This window comes from Urocitellus parryii, chromosome 5 (assembly GCF_045843805.1).
Source record: "Urocitellus parryii isolate mUroPar1 chromosome 5, mUroPar1.hap1, whole genome shotgun sequence".
Taxonomy (NCBI): Eukaryota; Metazoa; Chordata; class Mammalia; order Rodentia; family Sciuridae; genus Urocitellus; species Urocitellus parryii.
Genome location: NC_135535.1, coordinates 42,272,306 through 42,290,569, shown reverse-complemented (window position 1 = coordinate 42,290,569; position 18,264 = coordinate 42,272,306). Strand labels below are relative to the sequence as shown.

At 34.5% G+C, this 18,264-nt stretch overlaps 1 protein-coding gene across 1 annotated transcript in view; it reads left to right on the top strand.

Moving 5' to 3' along the window:
• Positions 1-18,264, top strand: part of Glipr1l2 (GLIPR1 like 2) — a 50,882-nt gene that overhangs the window by 18,560 nt on the left and 14,058 nt on the right. The window lies entirely within an intron of this gene.

Genomic DNA, 18,264 nt, shown 5'->3' with positions numbered 1-18,264 from the left:
TAATAGGATTGAGAAGGAAGTGCTGCTGAATATAATGTTTTGGAACTAAAGCATAAAGAAAATGAAAAAAGTATTGATTATTGATGATATTCCAGTATATGGAGAAAACAATAGAACATAACAATGAGTTAAATTCAGAAAATCCTTTCCTGATAAAGAGATGACCACATTTAGTTTATATTCTTGCAAGGAGATAAACCCTTGTTAAAATTTAAACATATAAATAAATAATATTTTAACTACATAATAAAGTGTAACATAAAAAAGGATATTCAAATAAAGAATGGTTGGTATGGAAGAGAGAGTAGTCACAAAAGGAGGTGGCAAATGAAAAGTAAATAGCAAAATAATATTCTAAGTGTAAGGAAGAGAATGCATAAAATCTTTGAGGTTGAATGAGTTTGGTATGTTTTGAAGAATGAATAATTCTGGTTAGAAGTAGGAGATGTGGTTGAAAGTTAGATGAGAGAACAAATAGAATAACATAGGCCATATTGAATATTTTCTCATTTATTCTAAATAATGACAAAGTCTTTGGGAAGTCTTAAGCCAGTGAGTAGCAATCACATTTAGGATTTGGAAAAAATGATTATGAAAAAGATACTGTGGAAATTAGAAAATGTAGGAAGTAAAATATCATTTCAATAAAGATATGGAGATTCTGAAAAACAACCAAACAGAAATTCTGAAAATGAAAGACTGAGCAAACCAAATTAAAATTTCAATGGAAAGCATCACCAATAGATTAGACCACTTTGAAGATAGATTTTTCAGGCATTGAGGACAAAATATATAATCTTGAAAATGAAGTTGATCATAAAGAAAAGATGTTAAACTTGGATTCAAGCTGGCAGGCTAGAGAAAGGCTTTATTCCTAGTTGCTCTGTGACTCTGGATTCAAACAGCAGTAGTACTGCTTTTCTGGGAGGTGAGTGAAAGAGGAATTTCACTAAAGCTTAATATTGGACAGTCAGAGTGTTTTAGAGACTCAGAAAGTTGGGTATATTAAACAAAGAAAGACTACATTGAAGCCAAGCCATTTTTGGCTGCAGCAGTAGCAGTGCTGGTCAGCACAGAGGAAGGGAAAACACAGAGGAACACAATGGACAGATTTAATAGAGAAAAACCTGAGATCAGAAAAGCAGACTGCTATAAATTCTAGCCAGAGAAATTAAGCAAGGGAAGAAAATGAAAGGGACAAAAATAGGAAAGGAAGAAGTCAAATTATCACTGTGTGCAAATGATATGACCCTATACCAAGAAGATAAAACAAAGCAAAAAAATCCACCAAAGACTGCTAAAGCTAATAAATTTGGCAAAGTAACAGGTTATAAAATCAACATGCAAACATCAATAGCTTTCTTATATACCAAAAACAATCTGCTGAGAAAGAAATTAGGAAAGTAATTCTATTCACAATGGCCTCAAAAACAAACAAAAAAATAAACCTAAGAATAAATCTAATCAAGGAGATGAAAGACCTCCACAATGAAAACTAGAAAACAAAAGAACATTGAAGAAAGACATTGAGGAAGACCTCAAGATGGAAAGACCTCACATGATCATGGATAGGCAGAATTAATACTCTTAAAATGGCCATACTATCAAAAGCAATACACAGAATTAGTGCAGTCCCTATCAAAATACCAATGACATTTTTTTACAGAACTAGAAAAAAAAAGTCCTAAAATTTATTTGGAATAATAAAGACCAAAAATAGCCAAAGTAATTTTAAGCCAAAAAAGCAATGCTGGAGGCTTCATAATACCTGACTTCAAACTATACTACAGAGCTATAGTAATAAAAGCTGCACGGAACTGGCATAAAAACAGACATATAGACCGATGGTAAAGATTAGAAGACAAAGACAAACTCACACAGATAAGTCTTTTGATCCTTGACAAAGGTACCAAAAACATACATTAGAGAAAATATAGCCTTTTTAAAATGGTGCTGGGACAATTGGTTATCTATATGTAGAAGAATGAAACTAGACCTTTATCTCTCACTCTGTGCAAAAAATCAATTCAAAATGGATCAAACACCTCACAATTAGACTAGAAACTATGCAACTACTAGAAAAAACATAGGGTCAACACTCCAGCTCGGGCACAGGCAATGACATTCTCAATAGGACCCCTAAAACTCGGGAAATAATGCCAAGAGTTAATAAATGGGACAGCATTGAATAAAAAAGCTTCTGCACAGCAAAGGAAACAATTAGGAATGTGAAGAGAGAATCCACAGAATGGGAGAAAACCTTTGGTAGCTGCTCTTTGGAGAGTGGATTAATTTCTGGAACATATAAAGAGCTCAAAAGCCTTACACCAAAAAATCAAATAACCCAAGTAATAAGTGGGCAAATGAGCTAAACAGACACATCTAAAAAGAAGAAACACAAATGGCCAACAAATACATGAAAAAATGCTCAACATCATTAACAATTCAGGAAAATGTATATATGGTATATATACACAATGGAGTTTTATTCAGTCATAGAGAAAAAACAAAGTGTGACATTTGCAGAGAAATGGTCAAACTAGAGACCATTATGTTAAGCAAAATAAATTAACTTCAGAAGGTTAAGGGTTTTATGTTTTCTCTCATGTGGAAGCTAGTGAGGAAGAAGGAAAGCAAAGTTGCTTGGATCTCCTAAAAATCACAGGGAGATCATTAGAGAAAAGGGACCAATGAATGGGAGATATGGAAGGAGTGGGGAAATGCTGAGGATTGATATTGACCAAATTAGATTGTTAGATTGTGTGCATGTACAAATATGTAGCAACAAATCCCCTCATATGTACAACTATAATGCAGCAATAGGGGAAAATAGTGAAAGAAAGAAAAAATGAAAGAAAGAAAAGATGTTAAGAGACCATGAACTGAATATTCAAAAAATCTGGGATAACATCGCAAGACCAAGTTTAAGAATTACTAGGGTACATGAAGGTTCTGAAATACAAAGAAAAAGAATGCACAATGTTTTTAATAAAATAATATTATAAAAATTTCTTATGAAAGACATGGAAAAATGTTTTATGAAAGACATGGAAATTTAAATACAGGAAGCACATAGAATTCCACATAGGCAGAATCAAAAAAGATCTCCAAGACACATTACAATAAAAATTCCTAATATTCAAAGTAAGGATAAAATTTTAAAAGCTGCAAGGGAAAGTGGCAGGTCACAATTAGAGGTGAACCAATTCAAATTTCAACTGAATTTTCAACCAAAACCCTAAAATACAGGAGGCTTGGAATAATATACACCAAGCTTTGAAAGAAAAAGGGTACCAATAAAATTACTATATCCAGCAAAATTATTCAGAATTGAAGATGAAATAAAAGTCTTTAATTATATGCAGAAACTACAAGAATTCATATTCATCAGCCTGCACTACGAAACATACTCAATAAAATATTTTATTTGGAAGAAATGAAAAATAAAAATGAAAACCAGCATAGGGATGAATTGCAGTAGAAGAATGAATTAAAGGAAAATGAAGTCTGACTTAAACATTAGAAAATAAACATTACAAACAAATCAAAGTGGGGACAGGAAATAAAAATCATCTCTATAATAAGTTGAATATAAATAGACAAAACTCTTCAACCAAAAGACATAGATTGGCAGATTGGATTAAGTAAATACCCCAACAGTATGCTATTTGCAAGAAATTCAAAGACATCTACAGACTGAAGGTGAAAGGATGGGAAAAGATATACCATGCAAATTGTAGCTGAAAGTAAGCATGGGTAGATATTCTCATATCAGACAAAGTAGACTTCAGCTGCAATGCTGGAAATTTTTTTCTTATTTTACTATCTCTAACCTTCTGAGTCTCTGATCTGCTTTGAATGTCCAGTTTTAAATTCCAGTAAAGCTTTTTTTGTTCACTCACCTTGCTGAGAAGCTGCCTGTCTGTTTTTATAGCTAAAAAACTATTAATCAAATGGATTTAATAGACGGATAAAAATATTTCATCCTCAATGACTAAATTCACTTTCTTCTCAGCAGTATATGAAACATTTTCTAAAATAGATATTTTAGCTCACAAAACAAATCTTAGCAAATACAAAAAAGTAGAGATAATTTCTTACATCATTTTACATCATGATGGAATTAAGTTACAAATCATTGACAAGATAAAAACAGAAACTATTTAACACCACCTGGAGCTTAAAAAATACGCTTTTGAACAGTGAATAGATAGCAGAAGAAATCAAGGGAGAAATTTAAAAATTCTTAGGAAAAAAACCATAATAGTGATACAACATATCAAAATCTCTGGGACAATAAGAAGGCAGTTCTGAGAAGAAAGGTTAAAGCACTGAGTCCATACATGTAAAACAGAAAGATACCAAATAAATAACCCAATATTATACCTTAAGGAAGACCCAAATGAACAAAATTTGTGATGAAAAAGGAAATATCATCGCAAACACCACTGAAATCAAGAGGATCACTAGAAACTATTTTGAAAATTTGTATTTCAATAAACTAGAAAAATTTTAAGATGTTGACAAATTTCCAGAGACATATGATATACCCAAATTGAACCATGAAGACAGAGAAAACTTAAACAGATCAATATCAAGTAATGAAATTAGAGAAGCTATTAAAACTTTGTGGTAAGATGCAAGATGCCAGGCCAAAGGGAGGGAGCATTCTATGTTGCACCTTGACCTGGGACTCAAGTAGAGAGAATACTGCTTCTCTGCAAGTGATATTTCTGCTCCTACACAGAAATCATAGCCACCGTGCCCATGAACAACTCCAGGCCTGAGTGTCAGAGTAGGTCTCCCAGCTACTCACCCACACAGGACTACCAGGTGCCCGAGCAGGACCATCAGCATCAGCACCCAAGCAGAACTTTTTCCCACCCACCCAAGCAGAAATGCCAGATGCTGCTCCACACAGGACACCAGCAACTACCCACGTGCAAGAACTCCAGTCACCACTCCCATGTGGACCCCCATAGGGGCTCCTCCAGTCACCTCCATCTTGAGACTCTGCAGCAACAGAGATAGTCCCCTGTGTATAGTAGCATACCTGCACCTGGAAACTTCACACAGGCTCTCAAGACAGCCGACAGTCCCACACTGCATGCCTCAGAGCTGACTTTGAGCACATCTCCCATGTCCAATGCCATCTCCTGATTCCCCCACTCAAATTGACACCCCATTGCTGAAAGCAGCTGCCTCCATGTTGGGTCATCTTCAACATCATCTTTAGTTTGGGCAACTCCCAGTTTGAAACTCCAGCTGGCTAGGTACCCAGTTTCTAACTCCCCCCTCTCCCCAGCAGTCACTAACCCAGCACAGTGACACCCTGGTTACCTTCACCATCCTTAGGTCAGAAATACTAGCTAACAGCAGATGACCCCACCTATTAGATGAGAAGGGAAGCAGGAAAGATACTGATTTCCAACCAAAGCAGTCTTTATTTCTTCCTTTGAGATTTTTTTCTTCTCCCTCTCTATTCTCCTGCCATCACATTCCCAACATATGTGAAACCAAGTACTTTGCATGAATTAGGATTTTGAGGATTGTGACATCTGAATAGTATATTACACATGTGTTGTATGTTCTTTTTTCTCCAATTTTTACTATTTTAACATTTTTTAAAATTTTTCTTAATATATATGTGTGTTTATTTTATGTACTCTACTGTCTTCCTGCTTACTTGTCTACCCAAAATTATTTCCTCTGTATTCTACTGCTATTAACCTTCTCTTTAGATTTCTCTTTCAAACTTTCTAAGATATAATAACTCTATATCCTGACCTCCTACTTCCTCAGCATATCATCCTACACCTCACCCCAGTTCTTTGTCCACTGTCAGAAACTGTAAACCCTTTTACAAACCTATTGATTATATTGTAGATAATAATTGAATTCACCATTTCTGTACATTGTGACCAAACTGTAAATGTCTTACCAACTGTTTCTTTTTAGGTTGTATATTGTTTATATTAGGATCTGCTAACATTGTCTTTTCCCTCAAAGGAGAGGTATTGGAACCCTACAAGGGCACTGTAAGCCTATAGGGTAAAAATGGTAGTGCCTCAGATCCACAAAGGGAAGACACATGAGCAACATGAAAAGGCAAGGAAGGAAAATGCCCCAAACAAATAAAGATACCATATTATTAGAATCTATGGCTGGCACAGCAGAAGAAATTACAGAGAAGGAGCTCAAATTGTACACAATTAAAATATTTTGTGAATAAAAGGGTGATATAAGAGAGCAAATACAGGCAGCAAAAGATCATTTCAACAAAGAGCTACATAAACAAATACAGGAAGCAAAAGATTACTTCTGTAAGGAGATAGAGGTTCTAAGAAAAAAAAAACCAAATGGAAATCCTTGAAATGAAAGAAAAAATAAACTAAATTGAAAGCATCACCAACAGATTAGACCACTTGGAACATAGGACCTCAGAAAATGAACACAAAATATATACTCTTGAAAGAATAAGTAAAATATATACTCTTGAAAGAATAAGTAAAATATATACTCTTGAAAGAATGTACATCACACAGTGAAAATAGTAAGGAATCATGAGCAGAACATTCAACAAATATGGGATAGCATTAAAAGACCAAACTTAAGAGTTGTTGGGATAGAGGAAGGCACAGTGTTTCAAACAGAAGGAATGAACAATATATTCAATGAAATAATATCAGAAAATTATCTAAACATGAAAAATGAATGGAAAACCAAATATAAGAGGCATACAGGATGCCAAATGTACAAAATCACAACAGATCCACACCAAGGCATATTATTATGAAAATTCCTAACGTAAAGAATAAGGAGAGACTATTAAAAGCCACAAGAGAAAGGAACCATATTATATATAGGAGGAAAACAATTAGGTTATACGCAGATTTTTCAAACCAGATCCTGAAAGACAGAAGATTCTGGAATAACATATATTAAGCTCTGAATGAAAATGGATGCCAACTAAGAATCTGTATCCAGCAAAACTAAGCTTCAGATTTGAAGATGAAATAAAAACCTTCCATGATAAACAAAAGTTAAAAGAATTTATAGCTAGAAAACCTATACTACAGAAATCCTTGGCAAAATATTCCATAAAGAGGAAATGAAAAACAACAATGAAAATAAGCAAAGGGAGATATTACACTAAAGGAAAAACTAATTAAAGGAGAAACCAAGTCAAGTTAAATAACAAAAATTGCTGGGAATACAAATCATGTCTGAATAATAACCCTGAATATTAATGGCCTAAACTCACTAATCAAAAGACATAGGCTAGCAGAGTGGATCAAAAAAAGACACAACAATATGCTGCCTCCAGGAGACTCATCTCATAGGAAAAAAACATACAAAGACTGAAAGTGAAAGATTGGGGAAAATCATACCACTCACATGGACTGCAGAAGCAAGCAGAGGTTTTCATCCACGTATCAAATAAAGTAGACTTCAAGCCAAAGTTAATCAAAAGGGATAAAGAAGGACATCTCATACTGCTCGAGGGAACCATACATCAACAAGACCTAACAATTATAAATATATATGCCCCAAATAATGGAGCATCTGTGTTCATCAAACAAATTATTCTCAAGTTCAAGAGTCAAATTGACCACTGGATATATCTTCCAAACAAAAGATGAACAAAAAAAATATAGAACTCAATACTACAATCAATAACTTAGACTTAACCGACAAATATAGAATAATTCATCCTTCAACAAGCAAATACACTTTCTTTTCAGCAGCACATGGACCCTTCTCTAAAATAGACCATATATTATGCCACAAAGCAACTCTTAGCAAATACAAAAAAGTAGAGATACTACCCTGCATTTTATCAGATCATAATGGATTGAAATTAGAGATCAATGATAAAATAAAAAATAAAAATTACTCCAACACCTGAAGACTAAAAAACATGCTATTGAATGATGCATGGATAACAGAAGACATCAAGGAGGAGAGGAAAAATTCTTAAAGTTAAATGAGAACTCTGATGCAACTTATCAAAATCTCTGAGACACTATTAAGTCAGTACTAAAAGGAAAGTTCATTTCATGGAGTTCATTCCTTAAAAAAAGAAAAAGTCAACAAATTAATGACTTAACATTACATCTCAAAGTCCTAGAAAAAGAACAAATCAACACCAAAAGAAGAATACAGGAAATAATTAAAATCAGAGCTGAAATCAATGAAATTGAAACAAAAGAAACAATTGAAAAAATTGACAAAACAAAAAGTTAGTTCTTTGGAAAAAAAATAAGTAAAATTGACAGACCCTTAGCCATGATAACAAAGAGAAGGAGAGAGAAAATTCAAATTACTAATGTCCATGATGAAAAAGGAAATATCACAACAGACATTACATAAGTACCAAAGATAATTAGAAATTACTTGGAAACTTTTACTTCAATAAAATATAAAATATTGAAGGCATTGGCAAATTTCTAAAGTCATATGTTTTGCCCATATTGAATCAGGATGATATACACAACTTGAACAGATCAATTTCAAGCAATGAAATAAAAGATGCCATCAGAAGCCTACCAACCAAGAAAAGCCCAGGACTGGACAGATATACAGCTGAGTTCTACAAGACCTATAAAGAAGAACTAATACATATACTCTTCAAATTATTTCATGAAATAAAAAAAGAGGCAGCATTTTCATACTCATTATATGAGGCCATTATCACCTGATTCCAAAACCAGACAAACATACATCAGAGAAAGCAAACTTCAGACCAATATCTCTAATAAATATAGATGTAAAAATTCTCAATAAAATTCTGAGAAATCAAATACAAAAACATATCAGAAAGATAGTGTACCACGATAAAGTGTGGTTTATCCCAGGAATGAAATTTTGGTTCACCATACAGAAATAAATAAATGTAATTCATCACATCAATAGACTTAAAGAATCATATGATTACATCAATAGATGCAGAGAAAGCATTTGACAAAATACAGCACCCAATCATGTTCAAAACAGTAGAAAAAATGGGGATAACAGGAATATATTCCAAACATCATAAAAGCTATCTGTGCTAAGCCCCAGGCCAACATTCTATATGGAGAAAAATTTAAAGCATTCTCTAAAAACTGGAACAAGACAAGGGATGCCCTCTTTTACCACTTCTATTTAACAGTTCTTGAAACACTGGCCAGAGCAATTAGATAGACAAAAAAAAAAAAATTAAAGGGATACAGATAGGAAAAGAAGAACTCAAATTAGCACTGTTTGTAGACAATATGATTCTATACCTAGAAGACCCAAAAAATACCACCAGAAATCTTCTAGAACTAATGAATGAATTCAGCAAAGTAGCAGGACATAAAATCAACACCCATAAATCAAAGGCATTTCTGTATATCAGTGACAAATCCTCTGAAAAGGAAACAGTGAAAACCACCACGTTTACAATAGCCTCAAAAAAAAAATACCTAACAAAAGAGGTGAAAGACCTCTACAATGAAAACTACAGCACACTAAAGAAAGAAATTTAAGAAGACCTTAGAAGATGAAAAGATCTACCTTGTTCTTGGATAGGCAGAATTAATATTATCAAAATGACCATACTATCAAAAGCATTATACAGATTTAAGCAATTCCAGTCAAAATCCCAATGACATTCCTCATAGAAATAGAAAAAGCAGTTATGAAATTCATGTGGAAAAATAAGAGTTCTGAAATTCATGTGGAATAATAAGGATAGCCAAAGTAATCCTTAGCAAGAAGAGTAAAACTGGTGGCATTACTATTCCAGATCTTAAACTATACTACAGAGTAATAGTGACAAAAACAGCATGGTATTGGCACCAAAATAGACTAGTAGGCTAGGTACAGAATAGAAGACACAGAGACTAACCCACATAATTACAGTTATCTGATATTAGACAAAGGCACTAAAAACATATATTGGAGAAAAGGTAGCCTCTTCACCAAATCATGCTGGGAAAACTGGAAATCCATATGCAACAAAATGAAACTAAACCCCTATCTCTCACCATGCACAAAACTCAACTTAAAGTGGATCAAGAACCTAGGAATTAAAACAGAGAACCTGCATCTAAAAGAATAAAAAGTAGGCCCAAATCTGTATCATGTTGGATTAGTCTCCGACTTCCTTAATAAGACTCCTACAGTGCAAGAATTAAAATAATAAATCAAAAATGAAATGGATTCAAACTAAAAAATTTTTTCTCAGCAAAATAAACAGTCAGTGAGGTGAATAAAGAGCCTACATCTTGGAAGCAAATTTTTACCACTCGTATGTCAGATAGAACACTAATCTCTAGAGCATATAAAGAACTCAAAAAGCTAAACAACAAAAAACAAATAACCCAATCAATAAATGGGCCAAGGAACTGGACCAACACTTTTCAGAAGATGATATACAATCAATCAACAAATATATGAAAAAATGTTCAACATCTCTAGCAATTAGAGAGATGCAAATCAAAACTACTCTAAGATATCATTTAACTGCAGTCAGAATGGCAGCTATTAAGAATACAAACACCAGTAAGTGTTTTTGAGGATGTGGGGGGAAAGGCACACTTATACATTGCTGGTGAGACTGCAAAATGGTGCAGCCAAACTGGAAAGCAATATGGAGATTCTTTGGAAAGCTGGGAATGGAACCACCTTTTGACCCAGGTATCCCATTCCTTGGTTTATACCCAAAAGACTTAAAAACAGCATACTATAGGAACACACTCACATCAGTGTGTATAGCAGCACAATTCACAATAGCTTAACTGGAGAACCAACCTAGATGCCCTTCAGTAGATGAAAGGATAAATAAAATGTGGTATATATACACAATGGAAGCATTAAAAGAGAATAAAATCATGGCGTTTGGAGGTAAATGATGGAATGCTAAGTGAAGTAAGACAATCCTAAAAATCCAAAGGCTGAATGTTTTCTCTGATATGTGGATGCTGATCCATAATGGCGATCAGGGGGAGCATGGGAGAATTAGATGAATTCTAGATAGGGAAAAGGGGTGGGAGGGGAAGAGAGGGCACATGGGGGTAGAAAAGATTGTAGAATGAGATGGACATCATTACCTTAAGTACATGTATGAAGATACAAATGGTGTGAAAATACTTCATATACAACCAGAGATATGAAAAATTGTGCTCTATATGTGTAATATGAGTTGTAATGCATTCTGCTGTCATATATAACAAATTAGAATAAAATAAATAGATTTTCATCCAAATTCTACCATACCTTTAAAGAACAACAAATGCCAATCCTCATCAAATTATTCTATGAAATATAAAAGGAGGGAACATTGGCAAATTCATTCTATGAAGCCAGTTTCACTCTAATACCAAAACCAAAGACATGAAGTAAAGAAAACTTCAATCCAATATCCTTGATGAATGTAGATGCAAACTTCTTAATAAAATTTTGACAAAGTGCATTCAAAAACACATTAGGAAGAGAGTGCAACATGATCAAGTGGGGTTTATGCCAGGGATGCAAGATTGGGTCAACATACCCAAGCCAATAGATTTAATAGAATTTAGGACAAATTAATAGAATTAAGGACAAGAATTACATAATTATCACAATAAATTCAGAAAAAGCATTTGACAAAGTCCAGTGCCCATTTGTGTTTAAAACACTGGAGAAACTAAGATAGAAGGAAATTACCTCAATATTGTAAAAGCCACGTATGACAAACTCAAGATCGACATCATGCTGAATGGAGCAAAACTGAAAACATTTCCTCTAACAACAGGAACAAGACAAATGTTGCAACTCCTGTTCAACATAGTCCTTGAAAATCTAGCCAGAGGAATTAGGCATGAAATGGAGATTAAAGGGATACAATTAGGAAGAAAACAAAAACTAAAGTCTCTCTGTTTGCTGGCGACTTGATATTATATTTAGAAGACCCCAAAAACTCCACCAGAGGACTTCTAGAGCTAATAAACAAATATAGTAAAGTAGCAGATACAAGATCAACATACATAAATCAATTGCTTTCCTGTACTCCAACAACAAATCTGTTGAAAAAGAAATTAGGAAAACTATCCCATTCACAATAACTTCAAAAGATAAAATACTTGAGAATTAGTCTAACAAAGGAAGTGAAGGAACTCTACAATGAAAACCATAGAATTCTGGAAAAGAACCTGAAGAAGACCTTAGAAGACAGAAATAGCTCATATTCGTGGATAGGCATTTACTATTGTCAAAATTGCTATACTACCAAAAGTAGTATATAGATTCAGTACAATTCCATCAAAATACTAATGATATTCTTCTCAGTAGTAGAAAAAACAGTTGTAAAATTCATTTGCAAAAGTGAGACCCAGAATACCTAGAACAATCCTGTGCAAAATGAGCAATGCTAGAGGCATCACAACATCAGACTTCATATTATTCTATAGAGCTATAGTTAACAAAATAGCATGGTACTGGCACTAAAACAGACACGAAGACCAATTGAATAGAAGACACAGAGACAAACCCACATGGATACTGTCATCTGACACTAGACAAAGATTCCACAGATATATATGGGAGAAAAGATAGCCTTTTGAACAAATGGTGCTGGAAAAACTGGAAATCTATAAGTAGAAGAATGATACTTGAGCCCTATGTGTCAACTAGCACAAAACTGAACTCTAAGTGTATCAGATACCTAGGAATTAGGTCAGAAACTCTGCAACTACTAGAAAAAAATATAGACCAAACAAACACTCCAACATGTTGGCACAGAATGTGACTTTCTTAAGAAGACTTAAAATAAGTACAAGAAACAAAACCAAAAATCAATAAGTGGGGATGGGGGTTGTAGCTCAATGGTAGAGCACTTACTTAGCCATGTGTCAGGGACTGGGTTCAATCCTCAGAACCACATAGAAATAAATAAATAAGGTTTTGTGTCCATCTATAATTGAAAAAAATAAAAATAAGTGAGATGGCATCAAATGAAAAACTTTTGCACAGCAAAAGAAATAAGAGCACGAAAAGAGAGCCTATGGAATGGGAGAAAATCATTGTCACCTGATCTTCAGGAGCAGTGTATTTCTAGAACTCAAAACACTTAACACCAAAAAATTTTAAAAAACAAAAAATGGGCAAAAGAACTAAACACATATTTCTGTAAAGAAGAAATACAAATGATCAATAAAATATGAAAAAATTTTCAACATCTCTAGCAATCCAGGAACTGCAAATCAAAACTACATTGAGATTTCATCTCATTACAGTCAGAAAGATAATTAGCAAGAATATGAATAATACATATTGCTGAGGATGTGGGGAAAAGGAACACTCATACATTGTTGATGGAGTATGGAGATTCTTCTAAATATTAGTATTGGAACCACCATGTGACCCAGCTATCCTGCTCCTTGGTATATATCCAAACTATCTAAAACCATCATACTGTAAATATACAGCTACAGAAATGTTTGTAGCAGTACAATTCACAATAGCCAAGTTATGGAACCAACCAAGGTGTCCTTCAAAACATTAATAGATAAAGAAAATGTGGTATATTTACATAATGGAGTATTACTTAACCATAAAGATGAAGGAAATTATGGCATTTGCTGATGGAGACCATCATGTTAAGTTAAATAAACCAGACCCAGAAAATCAGTTTGAATATTTTCTCTTATATGTAGAAGCTAATCCAAAATAAGGTAGGCAAGAAAAGAAAATGGTGGGGGAGTTCCATCAAAATAGAAGAAAGTGGAAAAGTGAAAAGGGATTTCAGGGAAGGAGGATGGACAGGATAAGGGGAAAACATGGAATGAATCTGACATAATTTTCCTAAGATACATATGAATATGCCACAGTAAATCTCACTTTTATGTATATTCACAAGACATTAATTAAAAAAAAAACTCTAAGAGCAGAAAGGTTAATAGAGGGAAGGGAACAGGGGGAAGGGAAAAGAAAGGAGGAGTATTAGGGACTGAATTAGAACAAATTATATTCCATATTTTATAATTATGTCAAAATGATTCCTAATGCTATGTATAACTAAAAAGAATTAATTAAAAGATAGTGCTTCACAAATTACATTGGGAAACAGTTTCACAGAATTCTCCAAAGTAAAATGTTTAAAAATATGCAATTGTTTAATTAGAATAAAATGCTTTGTGATTTTTTTCACTAAATTAATAAAGAAGTAAACTATAATCATCTAATGCAAATATTGAAATTAAAATCAGTTAGATATCTGAACATAAAACAATATTTATTTGATTTTCTAGTTAAGAAATTAGGAGATATTACATGAACATTCAACAAAAATACCCATTAGAAAACTGACATCTTCATTGTTGCCGCCATTGTCATCATCATCATCATCATCATCATGCCATTGAACATTATACTAATTAATGCCTCAAATAAAAAAAATGTTCTGAATAAAAAAGATTATCCTGATTGTTGTATAAAGAATGAAGTATAGGGAAATAAGGGTACAAAAAGCACAATTAGGAGGCTATTTCTATACTACAGGACAAATACTGCTGTAGCTTAGATTAGGGTTCCAGCATGTGGATTGATTTTCTATTGTTGCATATTGGACTACCACAAATACAGTGTTTAACAATGGAGTATTATGCAGCACTAAAAAATGACAAAATCATGGAATTTGCAGGGAAATGGATGGCATTAGAGCAGATTATGCTAAGTGAAGCTAGCCAATCCCTAAAAAACAAATGCCAAATGTCTTCTTTGATATAATGAGAGCAACTAAGAACAGAGCAGGGAGGAAGAGCAGGAGAAAAAGATTAACATTAACAGAGACATGAGGTGGGAGGGAAAGGGAGAGAGAAGGGAAATTGCATGGAAATGGAAGGAGACCCTCATTGTTATACAAAATTACATATAAGAGGTTGTGAGGGGAATGGGAAAAAAACAAGGAGAGAAATAAATTACAGTAGATGGGGTAGAGAGAGAAGATGGGAGGGGAGGGGGGATAGTAGAGGATAGGAAAGGTAGCAGAATACAACAGTTACTAATATGGCATTATGTAAAAATGTGGATGTGTAACCGATGTGATTCTGCAATCTGTATTTGGGGTAAAAATGGGAGTTCATAACCCACTTGAATCTAATGTATGAAATATGATATGTCAAGAGCTTTGTAATGTTTTGAACAACCAATAAAAAATAAATAAAAAAATACAGTGTTTAAAACAGCATTCACTTATAATTACAGTTCTGTAGGTCATATATCCAGGCACAGTGTACCTGAATTCTCTACTTCATACTTCAAAGGCCAAAATCAGTGTGTCAGCTGAACTCCAAGTTGGAGGCTATCATGAAAAAAATCTGCTTCCAAGCTCTGTTAGTAGAATTCAGTTTTATGTGGTTATGTGATACTGTTCCCATTTCCTTGCTGTCTCTCAGCCAGGCCTTGCACTCATCTTTTAAAGGCAATCTTTATTCCATGACACATCTTCAACTCAGCAAAAGCATTCTTTTTTTTTCATACTTCAAAGACATGTTTTCCCTTCTGTGACCAGCCAAAGTAAACTCTCAGCTTTTAATAAAACCAACTGGGGAATAGGGAAGGTTGCTTTCTCTGCTGCTCCATGGTGTGAAACCAAGAAAACAGATAGGCAGCTTCTCAGCAAGGTGGATGAAAAAAAGGGAGAAGACTTTACAGAGATTTAATACTGGATACTCAAAGCAGATCTGGAACTCAGGACATTGGATATAATAAAATAAGAAAGAAATCCCGAGCAGTACTGCTACTGCTGCTGCCAGAGTCACCAACCAGAGCAAAGTGGAGAGATAAGGGAACCTGCCTTTTTAGAAGGACTTAGGCATGTCTGGTTACCAAGAAATCAGAAACCAAAGACGTTGCCCAACTAAACTGAAAGGAATGCTGCACAATATCCTTGTGTGGAAAGAAGCTACACCTCTGCCTGCTTCCTGCAGAGGACAGAGGAAGGAACCGCTTTGCAGCTACAGAATTGGGGCTGGCTGCTAGAGGAGCCATTTCCTGGCAAACCTTAGTTTGGCTCAAAATACAGGCCTATCAAACCTACACTGCAAGACTTAATGACCAGGAGAAATGTGGAGAGCAGTTTACAAAAAGCAATGGTGATCATGGAAAACCATCTGGCTCTCCTCTTCACACTCCAATCTGGCCACTTGCAGGACTAGCTGGGAGTGTTATGTAAATCGTGCTCAGCAAAGAGACTAAGCACCACTTATTTGGAAGGTCAGAGAATTCAGTATTATTTATGCAATTGGACCCAGATGAGATAGTGTTCTAAACTTGTGGGCCCCAAGCTGAGGTCACATGGGGTTTTTATAGGAAAATGACATAATTTTTTAACCATTACAACATTGATGGGATTAAGTTTTTGGCCTACGTGACCAAAGACCATGTACAGAAATATTACAATAAGTAGTTCACAGGCGCAGAACAAAGTCAGTAAAACAATTGTGAGTGTTATCATGAAGTGGCCTTTACCATGATCAATAGTAACTCAAGATAACTTGATTTTATCCCCCTAAGAGCTATATTTCTAAAAACTAAGCCTATAAGGCTATAGTTTAGACAGCAGTTAATTGGCCTAGCAATTAATTATGTAGCTACATTCCTACAGAGTTCAGAAAGTTACAAAGTATTAGAAGAAGTGACTCTTTTTACAGGTATCTGTTGAATATCTGGCCTTGAAAGCCTGGAACAGGTGTGTTTTCATTTAAAGAAGGAGTAGTTGGAATCCTAGTGACAGTTATTTATAGTTCAATAGATAGGGACTCACAGGCTTCCCAAAGAAAGGCTGGCAGAAGGGGAGGGGTATCAATCCTTTTCCCAAGTATTGGTTCTTCATCATAACGCTCTTATCATTTCATTGTATAGTCAGGTCTGATTTTTCCATCATAAGAGAGACCCTCCCAGCTGGTCAGGTACCTGAAAGAGTGGGGGTGGAAGAGATTGAGTTTGGAGACTAAACCCAAGAGACAGGAAATGTGGAGTCCACAGGTGAAGAGCAGACAAAGAATTGGCTCCTCCTCTGCACAAGTGGACCCCAGGGGGAGATCGGGGAGATCCCTAGAGTACAGTCTTCCTGCATGGACTGGCAACTGCAGGGCCCTGGAGGTGGGCTGATTTAAAATTTCCAGACCAATTGCCATTCAACAAAGAACCTAGAGCCTACTCAAGTGTAAACCTCCAGGAGTTCTGCCTACAGGATTTCCTCTCTCACTCAAGCAACTCCACCCTGAGGGTGGGGCAGGCATCAAACTCCAGATCATCCTACCTAACACTGCTGAGAAGGGAAGCTGAGAATCTTTTGAACTCCAAAGGCAACAATTCTTTAACTTTTCATCAAAATCTTTTTTTCTTTTAATTTTTCTTTTTGTTTTCTTTCTTTTTCTTGTCTTTTTTTCTCTTTTTTCTTGTTTAATTGTAACCTAAATCATTCATGGACACTTATACATATTCATATTTGTTTTTTCTCATTTCCAGCACTTTTGAAGCTAGCTATTTTTCATAGATCATAGTTCAATAGATAGGGACTCACAAATATTCACAAATAGATAGAATATTTGATTCGTATTTTTCAGTTTTGTTTTGTATGCTTTTTAATTTTATTTTTAATTTTGCAATTTTTAAAATTTTTACTTGATATATTTTTCTTTCACTTATCTGTTTCCCTTGATTCTCTCTCTTTTCTCTGCTAATAGCCAATCTCTGTTGTTCTCTCTTATACTCTTATGTTAACTTTTTACTTCTATTTTCTCTTCTTTCTTATGAGCAAAGACATGATTAAGATGAGTATCTTTTCCTAGATTAAGCAGGTGAGCAATAAATGCCATCACATGAATCTTTATAAAAGAGAGGGGGAGGGAGATTTAGCACTAGCAACCAGAAGAGGAGGAGACAATGTTAACAGGAAAAGATTCAAGAGGAAAAGATTGATGTCAGGGATCCATAAGCAAAGAGGGTCCAAAAGCCATTGGAAGTTGGAAAGTCAAGGCACAGATTCCTCTGTAGAGACTTTGGAGGGAGCACAATCATGCTAACACCTTGATTTTGGACTTTAGGTCTCCAAAACTACAAGAGCATGAATATCTGTTGTTTTAAATCACCCAGTGATATTTTAAAGTAGCCAGAAAATTAATACAGAATGGAAAAATAAAACCTATTCAACCATACAGAAAATATGAGTCAAAGATACTTGAAAAATTCCTTTATAACACAGAGAGGAAGGAAATAAGTCAAAATAGATTTGAAAAAAAAAGAAATATGTAG